The sequence below is a fragment of the Fukomys damarensis genome, unplaced genomic scaffold (genome assembly GCF_012274545.1).
Source record: "Fukomys damarensis isolate Sample0158 unplaced genomic scaffold, DMR_v1.0_HiC HiC_scaffold_1, whole genome shotgun sequence".
NCBI lineage: Eukaryota > Metazoa > Chordata > Mammalia > Rodentia > Bathyergidae > Fukomys > Fukomys damarensis.
Window position 1 is genome coordinate 31,130,066 of NW_022900913.1, and position 5,866 is coordinate 31,135,931.

General features: G+C 33.7%; 1 long non-coding RNA gene across 2 annotated transcripts in view; it reads right to left on the reverse strand.

Moving 5' to 3' along the window:
* Window positions 1-536: 536 nt before the first annotated feature.
* Window positions 537-5,866, reverse strand: part of LOC104850709 — a 49,259-nt gene continuing 43,929 nt past the window's right edge. Inside the window, exons 2-3 of one of the 2 annotated variants that reach the window (XR_777045.1) lie at window positions 3,333-3,382; window positions 537-585 (exon numbers count right to left, since the gene is read on the reverse strand). This is a non-coding gene — a long non-coding RNA (uncharacterized LOC104850709). Of the gene's footprint in view, window positions 586-3,332; window positions 3,481-5,866 lie in introns of both variants that reach the window. The other variant, XR_777046.1, reaches the window with a different exon arrangement.

Here is a 5,866-nt window from a genome sequence, read left to right on the forward strand (position 1 = left end):
ATGGAAAACTCTACAGGATATAGTCAAAGTTTAACTCTGAAGTAAGATTCCTAAAAGTAATGTATAGAGTTTGAACAACTTAGACTTTTGGAAAGGTCTCAGACCATCAAAGAACCATTTACTGACCCTGCCTTGAAAGAAAACAACTAGAATAATAATTGAGAAACTGAGTATACTAAGGACTAAAGACATAAGCTAAAGAAAAGGAAACATGCAAGTATTTAAACAACTTAAGATCTAATAATAAGGGAATTGCAGGGTAATTGATTCGGAAGTGCAAGGTTTATGTTTAACGTTTTGTTGTCTCTAGCAACCAAAAGGAAACATTCAATGTTTGCAGAATTTTATTCTTTATTACTTCCTGGAGCCAAATTGATTAACTCTGAAGTTTCATAGATTGTAGAAGTTTTTGGACTATTCTTTGCTCTATTTTCACTATAACTTTTTTGTTATGAAGTTTTCCTTATGATGTCACCTGATTTCTTCAGTTTTTCCAAACTACTGAGCATTGGTAACAGGCTAAATAGATGTTTACCTTCGTCCTCATTGTTCCATGAATTTTGGCTGAAACTGGTTACAGTGATGCTAGGTTAAGGAATATGATCAGTTATGTATAGAAATCTCTAATGAAACAATCAAAATAAATTTTAATAAATTTGGACTTTCATAATAAACCTAAGCTCAGTTTCACTTTTAGGATGATAACAAAATGTAAATCAATCAACCAAAAGCAATATATCTATGTGATACACTTAAAATGAGAATCTCTGCCTGACTTATTTATTTATTTTTCTATGAATGACTCTAATTCCTCATTCTTTATGGCTGAGTAGTATTTCATTTTATAGAAAAAAAAAACACATCTTCTTTATACAGTCTCCAACTGATAGGCAAATGGGCTGTTTCCAAGTTTTAGCTATTACAAACTGCGCTGCTATAAACATGGGTGTGCACATATCACTGTGGTATGATTCTTTTAATTCTTTTAGAAAGATACCCAGCAGAGGGATGGCTGGGTCAAATGGAACCTGTAATCCTAGTTCTTTGAGGTATCTCCATATGATTTCTATAGTGGTTGCGCCAGTCTGCACTCCCACCAACGATGGAGAAGGGTTCCTTTCTCCCTACTTCCTTCCCAACATTTGTTATTGGTGGATTTCTTGATAGCAGCCATTCTTTGTGGGATGAGGTGGAATCTCAATGTTCTTTTCACCTGCATCTCTCAAATGACCAGTGATGTGGAATATTTACTTGCTGCATTTACTTCTTTGTCTGAGAAATGTCTGTTCATTTCTGATGCCCATTTTTGAATCAGGTCTTTATATTTGGGGGGGCTGGATTTTTTGGAGTTCATTATATATTCTAGATAATAGTCCTTTGTCTGAGGAGCAGCTGGTAAAAAGCACCACTGAAGCATTTAATGATGAAGGTGTAGTAGAGCATCTTGCTTGTAATTCTCCCACTGGCATAGGACCCTAGCTATCTGATTGGCCACAGAGTTGGACTTGCTCATGAGTCCAAGAGAACAGAGTTATGGAAAGTGTTCTTAGAGGCAGCATTCAAAGAAAGGAGCCCAAAACCAAAACTAACTTAAATTCTAAACTGTAAATGTACAAGTAATAAGCAAAGGGAGAAACAGTGAACTAGCAAATTGGAATCCAGACAAGAATGTCAAAATCCCTGCTTAGTGGGACTTGCTGTTTCCTTAACAACTTAAGGAAATTTTATGACTTGGTAGGCATATGAAAATACTTGTGAATGGTGAATCAACTGTCTGATGAAATGTATAATTGAAAATATTTACTTAATAGAGCTAGGCTCTTTAATTTGCAGAGTGAACCAGATTAATGGTAAAAGGATAGAATTTGGCAAAATACTGAAAGATTAATCTTTTTTTTTTAGGTTTTTGAGATAAGGTCTCACTCTTTAGTTTAGGCTGTCCTTGAACTCATAGTGATTCCCCTGTTTTAGCTTCCCAAGTGTTGGGATTATAAGTGTGTGCCACCACACCTGGCTGTAAAACTAAATGTTTAAATAAAGAAGCATCTTTATTTTAAAGATCAATCAAATGTAGTAGGGCAAGGGTAAAGTAGATAGATATTTTATGTTCAGAAGAGAAATATGCTACACACTGAAACTGTTGGTGAATTGGCTCATGAATTCTTTAAGTCTATATATTTGAAAGAAGAAATCAAAGTCCACGTTATTGTTAGGATTTCTTCTTTGGTAATTTTTCAAGTTTGTTGATTGCCTACCATTATGAGAAAAAAATTTTGACCAAAGAAACCCAACATATCTTTTTATGAATTTTATGAACCTGGACAAATGGAGATATGTCAAAATAAGAAAAAATTAAAATGACAACTATTATTCCTGCTAATGGTGCTATATTTTCATGTTTTACACTTTCTTGGCAAGGAGAGCTTCAGTTTAAAAGACCCCAGATTCTGTACCTACACTACCAGTGTGTGACTCTGGCTCTACCACTTAAGAATTATTTAACCTTGGATGACTTATTTAACTCCCCATTTTTTCAGTTTTCTTAATTGTAAAATAGGATGACTAGATCTCTCACCCAGTTAGGGTCATTGTAATAATTAGAAGGGCTAATTTATGTTAAATGCTGTGAACTATATCCTACACATAACAAAAGAATATTAGCAACCATTATTGGTTGATGCCTTAAGTAAAGCTGGATTCAAGATTAATAAATATGAATATATTCCTATATTTTAAAAAAGAAGTCTCTGATCCAAGATCTGTCATGTAAAAGTACAAGATCCCGATAATGAATGTAACTGTACTGTATGCCTAGAATGTACCAATAAACTCAATTAAAAAAAAGAGAAGTCTTTGTAATTTATTTTGTTTGCCTTTAGCTGACTTCTTGTACTACCTGGTTAGGTCATTGTTGCCTATTTCTTAAAATATAGCTGAGGAAGCATTGTAGAGTAACAAAACACTAAGCTCTCTAATTTTGTTATTGTTTACTATTACTTTCACTATTAGTATAAACATCAATTCATGATTTCTTACGAAGAATATAGTTATTCCATTTTCTTCATTGTCATATTTAATTACCTTGGAATTACATAATGTAATTGACTATGCCATTCAAGTACTTACAAGTAAACTTCATTAAGTCACAATACTTAATGAACCCAAAGGAAAATGAAAAGCAACGTTTTTGTTGTTTTATGCTGAATCACAATTAATTGTTTGTCATGACAACTATTATTTTTCAAGATTTTTGTGAGTCAGGAATTTAGGCACCCTTGACAGAAGTTTTTCTGCTTCCTATGAGGATGGTTCAGGTCATCTGTGGTACTTACCTGGCAGACAGATCTGTAGGGCTGAAGATGGATTTAGTAATATTTGGTGCCTGGAAATGATCAGAAGACTGGGGTCAGTTGAGACTGTTCAGAGTATCCATATATGTTTCTGTATTAATGCTGTCTTCAGAGAGCCAGTCTCTCGAGCCTTTGGATGAAAAATTGGCCAACTCTCACTTATACTACATTTGATTAATGAAATCACTTATGGAGCCCACTCACATTCATGAGATTTTCAAACGATTTACATCTATCCACAATTCTTATAAATTATTAATTCCCTGAAAGTATCTGGTGTAAAACTTTGGTAAGTATGATGGTGTAATCCATACATTGCAAATTAATGCATCTTTAATTATTAAATTTTCTTAAATGGAATTAGAAATCATAATATATTATCCTTATACACCAGTGGATCATCACATTCACAACCTGTTTGAAGCAATACTAAACAAATATTTTTGCTTAATATATTATCTGTTCTAACATTTCATATTTTATAGTAATATATTCACTTCAATGTAGATTTCACAATGGCTTAACCATACTCTGAGAGTCTCCTTTATCCTCTCTGTGTCCTGTTCTTTCCCCTAAGAAAGTTAGTATGTGCTTTACATAAATTTGAGCCACAGGAAAAACATTTTTAAATAGAAAAAATGTCAAAGCCTCATGTGGTCACAGGTGAAGCTTTTCAGATGTGGCTGGATCTAGAATGTGTGATTTTGGGATTAAATATGTGATGTGATGATCAAGGGTGTGTGATTACTAAATTAGCCCATTGATTGATTTGGCAGAGTTCTCAGAATGTATAATGAGAAAGTCCTCCCTGTGTGTGAGTGCTACCTGCCCTAAGAGTGGGTTGCTTCACTGTCTTCTGTCCACCATGAACTGTTTCTCCAATGTAATGCCCTTGTACCATCCAGGCTACCTTTGTGCCAGACAGCTATGAACTGAAACTTCTAAAACCTGTGAGCCAAAAATAAACCTTTCCCCCTTAATTTTGGGTGTCAGATATTTTGTCTTAGCAATGAGAAAAGTAAGACAATGCAAGAAGCATTTATGCCATGTGCATAAAAGTAACAAACAAATTTTCTGACTTAACCTTTATCCTCTGTTGGCTTTCATAATACACTTTTCTATTTATCCCTATCCTAACAAGAAGGGTATTCAGATATTTGGCAATCAGAAATTCTAGGCATTGGAAAGCTAAGTTAAACAAATTTGGAAAGGATTAGAACCAATTTTCTCACAGAAGTCACATGACAAAAGCTGTTGCTCATCCATTCATTCATGTGTAACAAATATTTATTGTGAGCTAGTAAGATTCTTACTTGGAGCAGATAATATAGAGGCACTATACTAAAATCCAATAACTTTTAGGATAACTTATTGGCAATTAAAGACTGTGTAACCTACATTTGAAAGTGGCTACACTTTAAAAGATACTTTATACTCTTGTCATTTTTCTCAGGTTAGGAAGTTTTCACAGGCTTTGACATGAATGTCTCTGTAGGTGGCTTGCAGGAAGGTAAGAGCTTTGCTTGACAGGGCGTCTTGCACTAAAAGTAATATAAGTAGTAACATTACATAAGCCTGTATGAGAGGTAACTCAAGGGGCAGATTCATTGGATTAAGAACAATTTATTTTCTTCTAGAGAAACCATTAGTTTATAAAAACCCCTCTGGAAGTGACTACTTGCTCAGAGTATGACTCACATTAATGTATCCCTAGCTTATAATTTCTTCTCCAAAATATTGTTTTTTTTAGTTTTCCTTACTACTCATGACCTGATGTTGGAAATTATGCTTAATGAAATATATGATACATTAGCTAGTAGATTATCATGCTAGATAATTATTTAAAAGATTATTTTATAAAACCTAAAGAATTTTTATATAAGCCAAATAAATATCCATTAGCAAATTTTATCAGATCTGTTGAGAAATGTTCTTGGCAATAACCTTGTAATGTTATTTATATGACAAAACTTTCAGTTTGAATTTGAATTCCTCAAACCACCAATGATTTTGAACACTCTTCATATATGTACTTGCCATATCTATTTTTTTCATCTGAGAAGTGTCTATTCATTTCATATGTCCATTTTGGGATTGGATCTTCAGATTTTGGGGGGTCTGATTTTTTAATTTCTTTACATAGTCTAAATAGTAATCCTTTGTCCAACGAACAGCTGGCAAACATTTTTCCCACTCTGTGCATGTCTCTTCACTCTGCTGGTGATTTCTTTTGCTGTGCAAAAGTTTTAGTGACTTGAGGTTCCAGTTATTGATAATGTGCAATATTTCCTATGCAATCTTTGTTGTCTTCATAAAGTCTTTGCTTACATTTATGTCTTCAAGAGTTCTGCCTCTTCCATCTTCCAGCAGATTTAGTGTTTCCGTTTTAATATTTAGATCTTTGTTCCATTTTGATTTTAGTTTAGTGCATGGTGAGAGACATGGGTCTAGTTTTAGTCTTCAGCATATGGAAAGCCAGTTTTCCAGCACCATTTATTTTTTTTCTTTTTATTGAG